Raw genomic sequence first — 19,688 nt, 5'->3', positions numbered from 1 at the left:
CACTCAAACCACCATCTCACTCAAACCACCATCTCACTCAAACCACAATCTCACTCAAACCACCATCTCACTCAAACCACCATCTCACTCAAACCACCAACTCAAACCACCATCTCACTCACACCACCAACTCACTCAAACCACCATCTCACTCAAACCACCATCTCACTCAAACCATCATCTCACTCAAACCACCAACTCACTCAAACCACCAACTCACTCAAACCATCTCACTCAAACCACCAACTCACTCAAACCACCATCTCACTCAAACCACCATCTCACTTAAACCACCATCTCACTCAACCACCATCTCACTCAAACCACCATCTCACTCAAACCACCATCTCACTCAAACCACCAACTCACTCAAACCACCAACTCACTCAATCCACCATCTCACTCACACCACCAACTCACTCAAACCATCAACTCACTCAAACCACCAGGGGTTTTGCTCATTGGGAAGAGTTGATTCACTCGCTCGTCCAACTCATTCACTTCATTCCAACTCGCTGCACTTACTGACTCACAAACTCACCACCAACTCGCTCAAACCACCATCTCACTCAAACCACCAACTTACTCAAACCACCATCTCACTCAAACCACCAACTCACTCAACCATCAACTCACTCAAACCACCATCTCACTCAAACCACCAACTCACTCAACCACCATCTCACTCAAACCACCAACTCACTCAAACCACCAACTCACTCAAACCACCAACTCACTCAAACCATCATCTCACTCAAACCACCAACTCACTCAAACCACCATCTCACTCAAACCAGCATCTCACTCAAATCACCATCTCACTCAAACTACCAACTCACTCAAACCATCATCTCACTCAAACCACCATCTCACTCAAACCACCATCTCACTCAAACCACCAACTCACTCAAACCACCATCTCACACCACCAACTCACTCAAACCACCATCTCACTCAAACCACCAACTCACTCAAACCATCATCTCACTCAAACCACTAACTCACTCAAACCACCATCTCACTCAAACCACCAACTCACTCAAACCACCATCTCACTCAAACCACCATCTCACTCAAACCATCAACTCACTCAAACCACCATCTCACTCAAACCACCAACTCACTCAAACCATCAACTCACTCAAACCACCAACTCACTCAAACCACCATCTCACTCACACCACCAACTCACTCAAACCATCAACTCACTCAAACCACCAACTCACTCAAACCACCATCTCACACCACCAACTCACTCAAACCATCAACTCACTCAAACCACCAACTCACTCAAACCACCATCTCACACCACCAACTCACTCAAACCACCAACTCACTCAAACCACCATCTCACTCAAACCACCAACTCACTCAAACCATCATCTCACTCAAACCACCAACTCACTCAAACCAGCATCTCACTCAAACCACCATCTCACTCACACCACCAACTCACTCAAACCATCAACTCACTCAAACCACCAGGGGTTTTGCTAATCAGATGTAAAAGGTTGAAGGTTAAGGTGCAGACGGCATTTGGGTTGCAAAGCCCAGTTTGATATCCGTCGCACACTGACAGCATCAGAATCTGAATATTTATACTGTATGAATCCGATGGGCTATAAAGCTCTTTTCACAGATGTCCAGCAGCACGTAATTCATCAATTGGATGAGGGGTTCCTGAACCAGGTGAGAGACAGCATTGTCCAATTCCACCAGGTGAGGTCGGGCAATTTTACTTCATTACCTCTCCCACCTCAAATCAGCAGGTGAGGTTGGAAATGCATTGCTGCTGAACTTGGTGAGAGTGCAACCCGTGGTGCACCAATGATAAACAAATACTAAGCTATATTTTTTATTTACCAGGTAGGGCCACATCTATAACAGTAGCCATTGCCTGACCAGTATTGCTCACTCATTGCCACTGTTACCTATTAATATGTTGTGCATAAGGCTGCCCTTGTCCAGATGACCATGGATTGGTAGCTTATTTTTTGGCCAGGGCTGGAATGATGTGCACTCCTTGACTTTTGGCACTCCGTGGGAGGGGTTTTAATTGCGTGTATGTTTAAATTATTTTGCACCGTACGTAGCCAACCGTGCTACGTTCGGTTGATATAACAAGCTGTGCATTTGATTTGGCTGGTGGGACTGAATGCGCCTGTGTCTTGAGTTACCGAGCGGAAAGGCGTTTTATAAATGTAATTTATAATTATTAAATACATTTCTTGTTATCAAAACTGGATTCCTGAAGACGATTCAAGCACTCGTTGGGAAACCTCTGACATGCCGAACAACACACGGAACAACATGATTTACAATTCCCGCAGAGCTGTGCTCATTTTCACTGCCCTAGAAGAGGTACGATTTTCCGAGACAACTCTTAAGCGCCATTTAAACTCCACAACTTTGTTGCTATGACTCGCATGCAAGTGATTACACAGCAACTCACGGTGTGATGGTCTAACAGCGCTGTAACTTGATTGTTGTGCGTCTCAGAGACACATACGGGAGAAGGGGGAGTTTTCCAATGACCCTAACGACCGAGCCATCCGTGTGGCCGCCCGCTGGTACAACCAGCACCTGGCCAAGGCGTCGGGCGCGATGAAACCACCGATCCGCCCACAGTGCTGCTCGTGACGAACGACCGCGAGAACCGGGAGAAGGCGCGTGCTGAGGGATTGCAAGCGTACACCGGTACGTGGGCGGTGCCGGTGCCGCCATGTTATATAGGGCCGTCCATAAATGACGTCACGAACCTAGGGGGGCGGGGGGGGTCAGACATTTGTGACGATGTGTGATGAGGGGGGAGGGGGTTTGAGAAATGTGACGTCACATCAAAATCCGCAACTTTAAATAAATAGAGAATTGTTATAACAATACTAATTGTTATAACAACACTCTTACAACATCAGAGTGCAGCGCCACATTAAATACCCACTACAATGACAATACATTTTGATTTAAAGCTTTCGTGACTGCAGGGCATCATATTCTTGGTTCTTTTGGTAAAGTCACGTAGAAGGGAAACAATAAAATAATATATTTTATATTTTTATTATTTTCTTGTTTCCCTTCTACGTGACTTAACCGAAAGAACCAAGAATACAATGACAATAGTTTATAGCGATTTGAGGCATGTGTTATTTTCAAAATGGAAATATGGTTTGGGGGGGGGGGCAGAGCTTTGTGACGTCATATTTGAGGGGGGGTCTGACTTATTGTGACGCCGTGTGACGAGGGAGGGGGAGGTCAAAAATTGTCCAAAATCACGTGACGTCATTTATGGACGGCCCCTATAACGTGAACATGCATTGGTTTTCTCAAGAGATGAGAGGGCTCATTTCAGGCCAAGTCAATCTATAAGAGACCCAAACTACAGTATCACCATTCATATCTCACTGGCCACCAATGTTAACTCTTGTCACTCTGCTTTGCACATGTTACAGCCCTCTTGTTGTGCGTGCATGTGGAGGGATGCAGGCAAAGCCGATGAGTCAGATGGCTTCTATTTCCTGTCACAGGTGCTAACTAAAGTCGCCCCTCGGGATAGAGTCATCCTGTTGGGCAACTTCAGTGCCCGAGTTGGTCATGATGCTGGCACCTGGTCTGGAGTGATTGGAAGGCATGGGCCAGATCAGCTCAATAATAACGGTAGGAGGTTGCTAGATTTGTGTGCAGCCCATGGGCTTGTAATTACCAACACGCTGTTCCGGCATCGGCACATCCACACATCATGGATGCATGCCGGGTCCAAGCAAGAACATATGCTGGACTACATAGTGACGGAACAGCGGATGCGGACCCATGTCCTTGACACCAGGACCTATCGTGGAGCTGATCTGCCCACTGACCATCGACTTGTCATCTGTAAGATGCGTCTGCTATTCTTTTACTCCGGTGGTGGGTGTACACCCAGGACCCCATTCAAACCCAAGGTGGCCTGGTCTCAGCTAGCTGATGAAATTTGCAAGCGAGAATTTAATCATCACTTGCGGCTGGGGTTGGCATCGTCCCCCACTCCTCCAGATGTCGAGGGGAAATGGGCGAGGTTTAGGACTGTGGCTCGTGCAGCTGCAATGGCTACTTTGGGTACACGGTCCAGACCTCCCCAGAGACCCTGGCTGTCAGAGGAGGTGTTCAGGTTGGCTGAGAAAAAGCAACAGGCTCACTCCCATCATCTGCAGCATCCCACGTCAGAGAATTAGGAGGCTTACTGCAGCCTTCGCTCGGAGGTTCGGAGAGCTTTGAGACGCTGCAAGGATGGGTGGTGGTCGCGGGTTGCTGAGGAGATGGAGTCTGCCTCAATTGCCCGCGATCACAAATCGCTATTTAACTTCAAAAAAGTAACCTGCAGCGCCACACCTATTACCATCATTAGGGGAAAAACGGTGATCCAATCTCTGACTCCCAGGAACAGGTTTGCAGATTTGCTGAGCATTTCTGTGAAGTCCTGGGGGAGGGGAAACCCCTAGGCATGGAAAACAACGTGGGACAAAGTGGGGATGACCCTGCTGAGGCTGCGGTGTCTCAAATATTGGAAGACGTCACCCCCTGTGAGTGGCTGGCTGAGGTGCCATCTGTTGAGAAAGTACTGAAGGCGATCCAGAGCCTGAGACCAGGAAAGGTACCGGGCAGAGATGATTTTCCAAGCAAAATGCTGAGGGAGAGTGGCGTTTGTGCACAGACTGCCCTACATGACATCATAACAACAGTCTGGACCACTGGACAGGTTCCACAGGATTGGAAGGATGCCCTGATTGTCCCCCTCTTTAAGGGAGACAGCACAGACTGTAACAACCTCAGTGACATCTCACTCCTCAGTGTGCCAGGAAAGGTCCTGGCAAGGATTATTCAACATCGCCTTGCCAGGAACGCTGAGGAGAGGCTTGCGGAGCCCCAATGCGGTTTCAGGAAAGGGCGGTCCTGCACAAATGTTATATTTTCTGTCCGTCTACTACAGCAGAGGTGGAGGGAATTCCAACAAAACCTACATCTCTGTTTTATTGACCTGGTCAAGGCCTATGATACCATCAGTCGGCCTGGGCTCTGGATTATTTGTCGTGCTTTAAGAGTCCCTGACCCTCTGCTCATGATCATTCAGGACCTTCATGATGGTGAGCGGGCCCGGTTAAAACTACGTGGCCAGGAGTCAGAGCCATTCCCTGCCATGGTTATTCCCTCCATTCTCTACGATTGCGAAACGTGGACCCCCCTAATGGAATATCTTTGCTGGTTAGAAACATTTAGGCTGGCCTGCCTACGATCCATCCTGGGTTTAACCAGGCTGGATTTTGTGAGGAGCTCACAAATCCTTGAAAGATCTGTACAAAGTCCTATTGCTGAGCTTCTCCGGCAGACACGGCTGCATTGGCTGGGTCATGTAGCCCGCATGCCCAGTCACCGCATGCCTAATCAGCTTTTATTCGGCCGGATAGAGGGGGCTAAACGGGAGCAGCACGGGCTAGAGAAGAGATGGAGTGATGTGGTACAGGAGGACGTGGAGCTGAGTGGACTTGCCGATGACTGGTACCATCAGTGTCAGGATCAGCCTCTGTGGAGGAGGTTCGTGAAGGACGCTACTGGGCAGTTGGAGGCAGTCGCCCTTCATCAACAAAGGAGGGCGGAGGAGTGACGCTCACAACGAGCGGAGCGCCAGGTGGCTAAAGCACAGCAATTTGACACAGTAGGGGGCAAAGGTGGTGCATCTGCCAGTCATCTCAGTCAGTCAACCCATGGCACCCCAGGGCTCTGTCCCATGACCTTCCGGCAGCGGCGAGTCTTCCACACACTTTACACTATGGCCATAAGAGTGCACCTAGCTTGGCACACGCGCTGTGGATGACGTCGCCACCACTTGATGGTGACGAGTGATGTACCGTTGTCGTTTGTAGAATGGAATCGACCCAGGTTGTGGTTGTAAATGAAGAATACAGTCTCAAGGCGGCGCTTATGAATCAAGCAGAGTGAGGATTTCTTCATGGCCACAAAGGTATCAGCGGTGCTTTTGCATGCACACACTCCCTCCCCGCACCTCCATTGAGCACGGTTGGCTATATATGGTGCGAAACAAATTCAACATACAGTACATGCATCTTGTGTAATGCACAAGTCACCTTGAATAGCTCCACCTACACATAAGGTCTATCAGCCCATTGGGCCTTCCAGACTGATGTTTGACCTGGCAACTTTTATTCACGAATGGCAAACTCTGGGTTGGTTTCCTTCTGTGGAATCATCATCTGAATTATGTGTACTTAACAAATACTGGGTTTTGCCAGATGTTATTGGTAGGTGCCCTCTCAACGCACCGTGGGCCATCACAGTCACACAGTAATTTGGAACACTACACTATATGTGGGCAGGTTGTGGCCTCAACCAAATTACAGTTGATCATCGATTATCCGGCGCGCGATTATCCGACACGTGATTATCCGGCTACTGCTTCCAAAATAATCCGGCGGTCCCGGACCGATCCGGGGAAGGCTGCGACCAGTCCGCCGATCGGCACCGTGTGTGTGACAAAAAAAGTAGCTACACTTGATTTCAGTGTTAAATATTATAGACGGTACATTATACGCTACATTCAACTTAAAAAATGACAATACTGCACGTATATACATCACTCCATTCGGAGTCTTCGAGATTGGGTTGGTAAGTACGGTACAGTAAATACGGTTACATTTTACAGTAGGATATTTATTTGTGTGTATTTGTATGTTTATTCATACCAATTTCATATAGTAAATGCATTTAAAAGACAAAAAAACATTCACAACATTTAAAAACATAATGCTATGCAAGAATGTGCAAAAAATAGCGAATTTAAATTATTATGTGGTGATTATCCGGCGTTGTTTAAAAATTCGGCGTCCCCTTCCCCCCCCCCCGAAGCCGCCGAATAATCGATGATCTACTATAGATACTCTATAGTTATGGCATTTCTGAGTCGTCCGGGCTTCCTTGTGCACCGCAGGCCTGGACGCGTCGCCGTCGGAGAGAGAAGCGATCGTGAGCGACTCTACTCCATCCGGGGTGGACAAACTCCCGAGCTTCTCGGAGCAGGTCGCGAGCGGTATGGCCTTCCTCGCTCACAAGAACGTGAGTTGCGAGAGGAGTGAATCAGCAGTGAGCCTCTCTCCTCGGTTAAAAGAGTGGTGGGACATAATGATGATAATACGTGATGATTTTAATGTGTCTCTGTGTCTCTCCGTATGTGTCTCCGTGCCTGTCTGTCTCTATCCCTACAGGGCCTTGACCATCTTTAAGAACCTAAGGAAATTCACCTCTGTGTTTCAATTTGACCATGTGTGACTGCGCGTGTTTAACTGTCTTGATTTGAAGCCCTCGTCGAGGAGGCCGCTCTCCGATCTTACATTTACATGCTAATTTCTCACATTAACATCACTAGCCCCGCCCACTTATTTATGACCCTTGGACTACACCCATTTCAAACCTTTTAAAACAGTCTGCCTCAGCAGCAGATCATGCTTTCCCACCTGAAGAGGGACGCTTGTGTTGCGCCAGAAACGTCGTGATTTGTTTTATTTTATACCTGTTACTTTACCGAAAGAACCAAAGAGTATGTTTAACTGTGTCTCTGTGACTGTGTGTGTTTAACTGTGTCTTTGTATGTGACTGTGTCTGTGGTGCACGTCTTTGTTGCCCTTAATATGGCTGTCTGGGTGGCGAGTGGTCGCTCAGTGGTTAGTTCACTGCGCTACGAACCCAATGGCCAGAGTTCGATTCCCGCTCACGGCCAACACCAGTGACAATTATCTGAACCGGTCTTGGGCCTCCCCAGGCAGACTCACTTACCGGCACACTGACTGCACATTCACACTCACTGGACCCTCACTGCACACTCACCACGCACTCACTTACCGAAACACTGACTGCACATTCACACACACTCACCGCACACTCACTTACCAACACTCTGACTGCACATTCACACACACCGCACTCACACCGCATTCATACACACTCACACACACTCACACCGCACTCATTCACTCACACACACTCACTCACACACACTCACACAAATTTGCACACACACACCGCACACTCACACACACTCACCGGCACACTCGTGTGCAAGCACACTAGTGAGCTTCCACAAAATGTGCTGCACATTAGTGAGGCCACACACCAGCAGGTTTACACATCAGTGAGCTTACACACTAGTGTGCACACACACAGTCGTAAGCTTACAGATTAGATAGCGTACACACCAGCTCACCGGTGAGGTGAGCTACACACTGGTGACTTATCACACCCACCTGTTTACGTGCGCAAAGCTCTTAACCCTAAACCTAACATATCCCAAATGTCATGGCTAAAGTTATTTTACACACGCACGTGCATACACACGCACGTGCATACACGCATGCGCATATGAAGGCACGCATGCACACATACGTGCACACAACACACACATGCACGCACATGTTTAAACACATACAATTCCATGGCGTTGGACTTGAGACTCCCAGAAGTGGAATCAGGACTCCTGAGCGTGCGATATAGCTCAGCGGGCCTTACTTGGTAAAATTGAAATAATTAATTTAGTTTCAGGATGTAGGGTTCTGAAGATATTTCATCTTTCAGTCCGTTTGTGTGTGGGTGAGTGACAACTACTTATGCACTTCTTTTATTACAAATACAAGCATTTCCAGCTATTGACATGAAATGTATTAACTCTGGAAGATGATGGTGATACAGGTGGTGGGGAGCGGTAGTGTAGCGTTTATCACGCTGCGCTACAAACCCGGCGACCCGAGTTAAATTCTCGCTCATGCCCAACGCAGGTAACGACTCTCTGAACCGGTCATGGGCCTCCCCTAGGTCGACTCAGCCTCAAATGAGTACCTGGTGCGGTGTGTAAACATCTACACTGGGGAGACAAAGGCGGCCGGGCGTGTTGCTGGGCACCCACCCCATCGTGTACCGTGGCCGACCTTCACAGAAGTTGCCCCAAGTTTGTTGAACGCCACGCAGGGAATTCTTTTCTTTTTTTTAGTGCATCCACCGCGACCTGGCTGCGAGGAATATGCTGGTAACGCATGGACACATCGCCAAGATTTGCGACTTTGGGCTGGCACGGGACGTCCAGACTGACCACAACTACGTGGTGAAGGGCAATGTGAGTCCTTAACCTTACTTAGCATCATCAGCATCATTATCAGTATCGCCAATGTCATCACCATCATCGGGATAGAAGGCCCATCACTTTAATTGTACTCAATGTTTTTATTTTATTTTGCACAGGCCCTAAGAAAAAAAGAGTGGGGGGTGCTGCCACACACGGTGGTGCAATGGCTCCCCCACCCTGGAATTGGATTCAATCTCTCTGCTCTGCCGACAATTTAAAATATGGGGCAATTTCACAAATCGCCTCCCCCCCCCCCCCTCCACCATGTGGTACGCGAGGTAACTGGCCCAGAATAACAACCTGTGGTGGTGACCACCTGGCTAACTACACTAATTACAACATGACTAGCTACGACAGACCGGGACCACAGCTCGGGTCCCAGTCCACGTGTTGGATACTCGGAAGAACGTAGACGTAGACAAAGGTTATTCAAGATGAACAACAATGCCGGTCCCTCTGGGGGACCCGGCTTATATCCTCTGCGGCGTGGCTGGCCCCGCCCCTAGCCACGACCACCTTCTAGAATCCTCCAGCAGGATCTGCCCTGACACGTGACCACCCCTAGCCCCCACTTGGGGCCCCTTTGTAGACTTAACCGGTCACATGTCCTCTCGGGTCAACCAGAGTGCCACGGCCTTTAGTAACCCCTTTCCTTTGGCCGGCATTCCCACACCCTATCCTGTCGGGCTGGCACTGCACGCCAAGCGTGATGCCATCCAGCTGATCAATCAGCGCTGACCGAGCCCCTCTAGGGCCGGTACTACACCCGCACCATAGTGGTATCCGCGATGTCAATACACCGCACGCCGTGCCTCTCTAGGCCCGGCACTACACAGTGACATCCCGTGATGTCATTACACATTTAACCCTTCAGGGTAGTGGAGGGCTAGATGACGCTAATTTGGCCAGATGAATATGTGGCCTCACGCAAAAAACGTATGACGAATTGCGAAGCATCGCCCTGAACTGAATTTACTGATCGTATTGTTGTTGTGCTTGTGGCCATGCGGTCATGTCCGTTAGGTGCCTCTGCCTGTAAAGTGGATGTCTCCAGAAAGAATGTTCCATGGGCTCTACAAGGTGCAGAGCGACGTGTGGTCATACTGTGAGAAATCTTATATTTTGCTGAGACAAACTTTCACTTGCCACAAACATTCGGGGCCCTGAATACAGAACATACTCTCAGCAGACAACAATTATAGTCTTAGCTTACACTATTATTTTTAATTGCATAAAGTTGTTGCGTGGTTGGGCTCCAGATGCCGAAATTATATTTTAAAAAACGGCTACCAGTCTCATCAGATCTCAGAAGCTAAGCTTGCAGCGCCCAGCCCTGATGGTAACCCGGGGATACAAATTAATGTGGAGAAACAAATGTTTGCTTGTGACGACCAAGAATACGCCTGTCCTCCCAAGGACAGGCCTCACTGATTCCGAAGAATTTTTTTTTCAGGAGGGTCCTGCCGAGGTTTTTGCAGTAGGGAGGCGATGTTGTGCTGTGCAGTGCCGGAGAGTAAGCTCATGTAGCCGGTCCACCCTGTCCTCTCTCCTCCCGTTAGGACAGGACGGTCGCAATAGCGATCAGAAACACCCTGTACGTCACAACACAATTCAATTTCTCAATCTGGAGGTCAGCTCAAATCTGTATTGTGAGCGTTCCCTTGTACTCTACTGTGTACGTGGGGCTCTGGGTCCAATCCCCTGATCACCATTGCATTCACTTAAATAAACAATTATCCTGGCTACCCATAGAAAATAAGAGTGCACAATTATACGTGTGATTCATGACAGGCGAGCTCACACCGGCTACACTTACAGCTTAGGGCCTCGCATTAAGAGGGGGGGGCTCTAAATACGAAAGAAGAAATGGACACGAGGTTTCGAGTTTTAACATAATTGTTTAAAAAATAAAGATCGGTAAGAAAAAAGACTCTCCAAAGCAGTTATTTTCATTCTGCTGACAAAAATATACAGGCATTCATAGAAGGGGCCTCTTAAGCTTAACATAGGGCCCCAGCAATGCCATCATCTGGCTCTGCTGCCGAGTGTCATCCCAATGAAGTAATTTGCAGGTAACTTTAGCATTGGGATGCTTGGCCAATACCCAGTTAAATTGTGATTGTGTGTTTTCAAGCTATGTCAGCAAACTGGATAACCCATACAGAACAAAGGGGAGAACGTAGAAAACTCCGCAAAGTGCCAGTCGGATAATTAACCAAGGCCCTTCTTGTTGCGAGGGTCAAAGATCACCGCTGCACCACCCTGCCACCTGAAACGATAATAGTTCGCTTATAATTTTTTTTATTTTAGTGTGCGCATTTACACGCGATAATCACATCTCATCTCAAGCATTTGAAAAGGGCACCCTCAGTGGAAACTGTTCTCTGTGTGACACACGGTTATTCAGCACCTAACCTGCAAGCAGGTCAAGTGCTGTTTGCTGCGAGCAATCCCAATTGAGTGTTTCGCAGTGAAGTTTGAAGTTTTTTTTTACATGCCAATTTTCGCGTGTGATGCTGACACACGATGGCCATACATTATTTTAAATAATGTCTTGGGATCGTTTTTACTTTTTTACGTTGAATTGTATTGAGTAAATCACGAGCCTGTTACAGTGCGCCACGGGACTGCACGTCATTCGAGTGGTGCATTCACAATGCAACTGGACCATTTATTAGGGGGGGCTGACGCGAAGGGGGGAGTGAGGCCCGCGCCCCCCCATAAACTGGGGGGGGGGAGAGGAGGGCATTGTGACAGGCGTAGAAGAGTTGTAGTTGTAATCTGCTCCACGTTTGTCTTGATAAAGGAGACCTGTGCAACCTGCTCGGTGTGTGATGTGCGTGCTCCTCGGTGTGACGTGCGTGCTCCTCGGTGTGACGTGCGTACCGCTCGGTGTGTGATGTGTGTGGGTGTAGGAAAGGCCCCTTACCCTGGCGCATGGCAGTCGATGACAAGTTCTACCGCTTGATCTGCGATGACTACTGCATGCAGCCACCACCCGGCTGTCCACCGCAAGTGTAAGCCGCCCCCCCATACCTCCCACACCAGGTTTTATCCACTGTTGGACTGATGCGTTTCTATTGTCGATGCAGGTGGCTGACGGAGGAGAGTGCGAAGTGTTTGTTCTGGGAGATTCTTTGGTTTTAATTGTAGTGATTCAATTAATTGATTGAACAATTGCTTAAGGGTGAATTATGTGATGTTATTGGCAGTGAGTTGTGCCGGCTGGTTCAGTGTCGTTGACACGGTCATTATGAACCCTCTTAGTCTGGAATGTCCTACTTCCAGCTGTACGTGCTGTTGCGACCCACAGACTCCTCACATAGAGACCCACAGACTGCTTCTCTCTCTACGAGATAAACATGACCAGTGTTTCTGCGCAACGTATGGAGATGCGGTGGCATTTAGACGCCGCTGTGTGAATCCATACTGTAGGTATTTTATGCCTTCATGACCCTCTCCATACCCCCCCCCTCACCCCCCTCGCCACCTGACCCCCTTCATCCCCCTCTGTGACGTCATTAACATCATCGGCACTCATTCAACCATTCTGAGAACGAACGCGCACTGGAAGAGGTGAAAGCGCAGTCCGAGCTTGTGCACGATTCGCCTTCCTCGCACCCTCACCGCACCCTCCTCTCGCCCCACAGCCGCAAGGTGATGCACCGCTGCTGGAGCTACGCGCCGTTAGAGCGCCCCACGTTTGAGGCGATCCTCGCAGAGCTGAGACCGGCCTCCAACGATGACAAGATCGACAAAGGCGAAGAGGTCGGCTGGGAGCCGTCGTCCATTCCGTCCGAGTACAGCTCCATCGCTTGCTAGGATCGCCCTCGTTACCCTGTCCACTCTAGGGGTGAATAGTTTATTTTATTATTTCAAAGATTACCATGCTACATTTGTTTATTCAGGGAAGTCTCACTCTTTTGCAGGAGGGTCCTGTCCAGCTTTCACAGAAGGGGGCGATGTTGCCACGGTGTGTAATCCCTGTTTAAGTAATTTGCAAGTAAAATCTCACTGTTAGAATTGGTTGTTCTTTTTTGAAAGCTGAGAACCCTGAGAAAACGCGTGCACAACAGGGGAAGCACATGCAAAGTCCACAAACTCTCACTTACACGCCAAGACTAAGATCCCCCATGTAACAGACTGTTGGAGTAAGTGCCGTTATGAGCACTTATGCAAGCCAGCACAGCATATGGGGTCTATGCCAGTGATGATGTTTTCACAATGCACCAAGTACTCATTTGAGGCCGAGGGTAGGTCTAGGAATGGTTCAGATAATTGCCACTGGTGTTGGCCATGAGCAGGAATTATACCAGGATTTATGGCTTCATAGTACAGCTCGCTAACCCGCTGCACTAACGCTCCCCGTAAACATCAGTAACATAAACAAACAACAGCTCGTACAAATACAAGAACAAATACAAGAACCCCCCCCCCCCCCATAAGGTACATCGTGTTGTTTTGATTTCACGACTCGGCGCGACTCGCGAATACTCAAAGCGAGATGCTCGTGGTTAGTAAACAGGTGTCCAGTAGTGAATCCGTGTTTACTAAAATCTCGTGGTTGGTAAATTAGCCATTGGCAATGGATTCCTGTACATGTATGCCTCTACTTACGAAAGGGATGCCTTCTTCGAAAAACACAAAATATCGTAAATAATTGAATACGAAAAACTTGCGATGTGTTTCAGACAGTCATTTCTACTATAAACCCAAAATAAACACCAATATTTCACAATGCAAAAAATAATAAAGAACAAATATTACAACGGTTGAATAATAATCAATTTAAAACAAAAATAATTAACATCTTCAAGGAACTCACCAAAAGATCTGCATGTTGGAATGACTGGAGACGTGACGAGGCGTTACTTTTGCACTATGGGGATACCGTGACACTCTCGTGGATGGATGACAGCTTTTTGCTTGATGATCTCATGGTGCGTGCCATGTGATATATTGTTTCTGCTGAAATCCTATTTCGTAAGTCGAAAAGTATCCTTAATTTGTCAATTTCGTCTTCACTAAATTTCGCGAATGAAACATTCGTAAATCAAAACTCAAAGATTTCCTGTACAACCAATATAGATTGTTGGGCCAAGTGCTGTCGTCAAGCACCTAATACAGAAAATAAAAAAAACACGTGCATTCATGCACAAGCACGTAGAAATACACGTGACAATTATAAGCACATGCTTTCAACAGAAATTACAAATGTTATATATTGTGCTTTAATGATTACATTTTATATTAGTGTCTTAATATTACACAGTAAATATCCTCAAGGACCACTCTTACAGTACCATCATCACCACCATCATCACCAAATGTATCATTATCATCATCCTAACCATCTGTATAATCGAACACTATCTGTATCATCACCACCAAAGCAAAGACTCCCCGTATAGCCCGAATAGACTGTTGGGGCAAGTGCTGTTAGCGAGTACCTGTGAAGGCCAGCATGGCACACGAGGGGTGGGTGGCCAACACCACGCCTGGCCGCCTTTGTCTCCCCAGTAGTGATGTTTACACCACACTAAGTACTCATTTGAGGCTGAGTCGACCTAGGGGAGGCCCATGACCGGTTCAGAGAGTCGTTACCTGCGTTGGGCATGAGCGAGAATTTAACTCGGGTCGCCGGGTTCGTAGCGCAGCGTGCTAAACGCTACACTACCGCTACCCACCACCTGTATCACCATCATCTTCCAGAGTTAATACATTTCATGTCAATAGCTGGAAATGCTTGTATTTGTAATAACAAAAAGTGCATAAGTAGTTGTCACTCACTCACCCACACTCAAACGGTCAGATAGGACTGAAAGATGAAATATCTTCAGAACCCTACATCCTGAAACTGAATTAATTATTTAAATTTTACCAAGTAAGGCCCACTGAGCTATATCGCACACTCAGGAGTCCTGATTCTACTTCTGGGAGTCTCAAGTCCAACGCCATGGATTTGTATATGTTTAAACATGTGCGTGCATGTGTGTTTGTGTGCACGTATGTGTGCATGCGTGTATGCACGTGCGTGTGTATGCACGTGCGTGTGTAAAATAACTTTAGCCATGACATTTGGGATATGTTAGGTTTAGGGTTAAGAGCTTTGCGCACGTAAACAGGTGGGTGTGTTAAGTCACCAGTGTGTAGCTCACCTCACCGGTGAGCTGGTGTGTACGCTATCTAATCTGTAAGCTTACGACTGTGTGTGTGCACACTAGTGTGTAAGCTCACTGATGTGTAAACCTGCTGGTGTGTGGCCTCACTAATGTGCAGCACATTTCGTGGAAGCTCACTAGTGTGCTTGCACACGAGTGTGCCGGTGAGTGTGTGTGAGTGTGCGGTGAGTGTGTGTAAATTTGTGTGAGTGTGTGTAAGTGAGTGTGTGTGAGTGAATGAGTGTGGTGTGAGTGTGTGTGTGTGTGAATGCGGTGTGAGTGCGGTGTGTGTGAATGTGCAGTCAGTGTGCCGGTGAGTGCGTGGTGAGTGTGCAGTGAGGGTTCAGTGAGTGTGTGAATGTGCAGTCAGTGTGCCGGTAAGTGAGTGCGTGGTGAGAGTGGTGAGTGTGTGTGAATGTGCAGTCAGTGTGCCGGTGAGTGCGTGGTGAGTGTGCGGTGTCTGAGTGTGCAGTGAGTGCCAGTGTGCGAGTGTGCCGGTAAGTGTGCGGTGAATGTGGTGTGTGTGGATGTGCCGGTGAGTGTGTGGTGAGTGTGTGGCTTGACGTGTCTCCGTATCAGTCTTACTCAGCCACCCCCTTACTTGCCCACGCGTAGATCCGTCCTGCCCACCAGACAGCTACATGCGATTAAAATGTCCACGTACACATGACATCACATTGCGATGCGCATGTGTGACATACATGTGCCACGTGTTGCACACACTACGCACGTCCCATGCACAAAGGGCATGCCTTACAAGTGATGACCACGCGATGCAGGTGCTTGCCTTGTAGATGTCACGTACCCGTGACGCGCGTGGCCCGTGCGCGTGACGCGCGTGCTCCGCGCTGCTGTGTGCTTTGACCAGGGCCGTCCATAGGGGGTGCGTGGGCCCCCCCCCGATGCCTTCAAACTAAACCGGAAGCATTACATGTGGCACTGATGTCTACACGTGGGGCCTCCCCCGAAGCGCGGGGCCCGGGATAGTCGGTCCAATTTGCCGGACACTAGGGGACGACTCTTGATTTGGCAAACGCGACGCGCACGTTGTGTGCGCTGTGCGTGGGGTGACTGGCCCGATGTGCATGACAGGCAGGGCAAGGGGGATTGCCATTGATTGTGTCGAGACCTTTTGTATGGGTGACGAGATGAACGCCCAAATTCAACGCAGGCCGCCACACAAGGGCTGCACATTTCAATGTTGAGCAGGTCCCTGTGTGTCCGTGCGTGTGGGTCCCTGTGTGTTGTTTCTGTGTGCGTTATGTGAGGGTAGCAGTGGCGCAGTGGATAGTACGCTACGCTCCGAACCCCGCAAACATCCGAGTTGGAGTCCCGCTCATGGCCAACACCAATAACGATTATTTATCTGAACTGGTCCTGGGTCGACTCAACCTCAAATGAATACCTGGAGCGGTGTGTGTATACATCACCACTTGGGAGACAAAGGCAGCCGGGTGTGGTGTTGGCCATCTACCCCCTGGTATACCATGCCCACCTTCATTGGTGCTTGCGAACAGCACTTGCCACAACAGTCTGTTAAGGCTATATGGGGGATTTCGTCTCTGTAGTGGGAAACTCGTAGGTGTGTGCATGTGTGGAGGGAAACCTGTACTGCTGTCGTACGTTGTGACCGGGCGAGGCCAATTTCTGTCCTCATGGTCGGCCACGGCGTCCTGGTCTTCGTACTGCTGCTTGTTTTTGGCTGTAATGACACCCAACATGGACAACCCTATCACCTGCGTTCAAACAAGTGTTACACAGTACGTACACACGCGCAATAAAGCAACCACAAAGCACATACACTTTTAAATATAAAAGCACTGGGGGTCTAGTACTGTAGTCACCAATCCGTGTGTATTATTGATTTATTTGTTGGTCATTCTGATGGCAGCACAAACAGAAGCTGCATCCATAACTTCTCAATCCCCACAGTCCCAGGCCAAGGTCCATTCATGGAATTAATACAAATATTTACTTATTAGAGGGTGTTTTTGTTTGTTTGGGTTAGATCGCGTAAATCTTAGTCAAGTTTGTCACGTAAACAAAACATGCCAATTAGTGACTAATTCAACACATCGGTGTGTTGGAGAGTAAACCCACAACATTTACAATTCAAGTACCGTGACGTTTCGCCTGTAACTACAACAACCCGCCTCGTCAGGTGACAGCCAGAGTTGTGGTGAAATCCTTCCCCTGTTTCGGTCTTTAATAGACGTAGACGGGGGATAAATGTGACGTCGTCGCTTGTAAGCAGATCCGATACGAAGACGGGGGGGGGTAATGTATTGATGTAAATTACAATGGATATCTGTTATTGATTGGGTTATTCGCAGTTAATCAACATACATAATTGTTACTCCTGCTATTATGGATTGACCCAAGCAGCTAGCGATGGATGCTAGGTTTAGTAATATATGTTATATATGTCGCTATTGTTAACTTTCAATCACATTTCTTATGATCACTGTTGCATTGTTTTTATAGCATTATTTTAGTAATTTCTAGAAAGGTTTAGTTTAGCCTGATTTTTTGATGTAGTATAGAGTTAGACTTAAAATTGTAATTTAAACTGTATTGATTGTTATTATCTAACATCAAAATGGGATTTTTTTTGCACACTTTAGTACGCAGCATAAACAAATGGTGCTTTTTCTAGAAGATTTTATTGTTTTTGTAGGGGATGTCTCAATTTGTGTACAGTAAATTATCAATGCATCTTGTAATTGTATTGTTTGTCGCGGTTGCACCCGAATCAAGAGCCGAATGGCTCACAGGGTTATTCCAAATAAATGAAACTGAGCAGTCCATGCGGTCCGCACCACGCCCGGCCACCTTCGTCTTGCCAGTGTTGACGTTTACACACTCGACTCGGTTAAGGCTGAGTCGACCTTGAGGGAGGCCCGGGACAGGTTCAGATATTCGCCGCTACTGCTTTTGGCCGTGAGCGTGAATGAACTTTGCTGGCTGAGCACAACGTAGCAAGTTGCCACGAGGTTCTACAGCAAAGTGGCAGAGCCCCCCCCCCCCTCCCTCTACACCGCTCCCATCCCCCGCGCGGCCCTCACGGCCCCTCCACCTCACCGCGTGCCGAACCCGCGCACGTGCAACTCACACACACACAGGGTCTACTACTGGCCCGTACGTGTTTACAGTATGTTAGACTTCTTTCACACCGTACATAGTGGACACTGTGTGTGTGTGTGATGCGAGCTGAGTGGTGGAGGTACCTGGCAACAGTTGAACCGAGCCCGCTCGGCCTCTTCATCCGTGGCGACCAGGGTACAGTCGTTACTATATTCTTGGTTCTTTCAGGTAAAGTCACGTAGATAGAAAATAATAACAATAAAATAAAAGTAAATTAAAATAAAAGCAAAAAACCCACGACGTTTCGATCGCAACACGTGATGAAGACCGCTTTTGTTGCCACCGAAACCTCGTGGGTTTTTTGCCTTCACTTAAAATATTATTTTCTATCTACGTGACTTTACCGAAAGAACCAAAAATTATGAATTCCTGCAAGTTACGAAAGTTTAAAGTAAAAATTTGACAGTCGTGTAACTAATGAGGCCTGGAGGATACAGTGGATCACGTGGTTTCCGGGGTTCGTTACCTTAATAAGTGACGTCACTTCCTTAGCAACGGTCGATCGTTACAGACGGAGGTGGACGCGCGCTCTGTGTGCTTAAAGATCGCATTCGGGAGCACACTTCGACAACGTCGTCAGTGAACATCGATAACGCGGTTAAATTACTTGGTAAACCTCATTGACAAACATCCGTGAGGTTGAACACTTCATTAACACAGTTAACGAAATCTATTGACAAAACGTGACCATCCGTGACTTCTCGTTCTGCCTTCAAGGCGATATCTTCCGTGAGTACATCCACACGCGTGCTGTATCAGGATAACATTAATCTGAGAGAACATCTATATGTAAATGTGTGTTCGAAATGTTTAATATACTTGTCGACATGCAACAAACTTGAAATTTGGCATGTGGGTAGCTTCCTGACTGTATACAATTCAAAAAGTATAAAAATAGACTTTTCTATTGGGGGGGGGCGCAAAAATGGATATAATATTTCGATTTAAAGCTTTCGTGACTGCAAGGATTCATCTTTGGTTCTTTCGGTAAAGTCACGTAGAATGAGAATAAAATAATAAATTGATAAAATAATATAACAATAATATTCTCACGACGTTTCGGCCACAACACAAGCGGCCTTCATCAGGTGAAGGGACGAGACTGTCTGGAGGACAGCGCTGGAGTGAGAAAGCCATGCTGAGATCACGACCTTTAAGCTGTGTGAGAAGAAACAAAGCGCCTTGACAAATGAATTAGCATATAATTTAGCATTGAAATGGCTGAG

The 19,688-nt window shown here is 47.8% G+C and overlaps 2 long non-coding RNA genes across 3 annotated transcripts in view; one reads left to right on the top strand and one right to left on the bottom strand.

Annotated features, from left to right (window-relative positions):
- LOC142906082 (uncharacterized) overlaps nucleotides 1-18,912 on the bottom strand; it is a 36,142-nt gene extending 17,230 nt beyond the window's left edge. For both annotated transcript variants that reach the window (XR_012930051.1, XR_012930050.1), the window contains exons 1-2: nucleotides 18,546-18,912; nucleotides 16,942-17,020 (exon numbers count right to left, since the gene is read on the bottom strand). This is a non-coding gene — a long non-coding RNA (uncharacterized LOC142906082). The remainder of the gene's footprint in view (nucleotides 1-16,941; nucleotides 17,021-18,545) is intronic.
- LOC142906083 (uncharacterized) lies at nucleotides 2,505-9,544 on the top strand. Its single transcript, XR_012930052.1, has 3 exons — nucleotides 2,505-2,697; nucleotides 5,895-7,101; nucleotides 9,026-9,544. It is a non-coding gene; the product is annotated as an uncharacterized LOC142906083 (long non-coding RNA).
- Nucleotides 18,913-19,688: the final 776 nt, after the last annotated feature.

Source organism: Petromyzon marinus, chromosome 61 (genome assembly GCF_048934315.1).
Source record: "Petromyzon marinus isolate PM22_M1 ecotype Great Lakes invasive population chromosome 61, UKy_Petmar_22M1.pri1.0, whole genome shotgun sequence".
Lineage (NCBI taxonomy): Eukaryota > Metazoa > Chordata > Hyperoartia > Petromyzontiformes > Petromyzontidae > Petromyzon > Petromyzon marinus.
The sequence above is the reverse complement of the archived record's forward strand: the minus strand, read 5'-3'. Positions and strand labels throughout refer to the sequence as shown.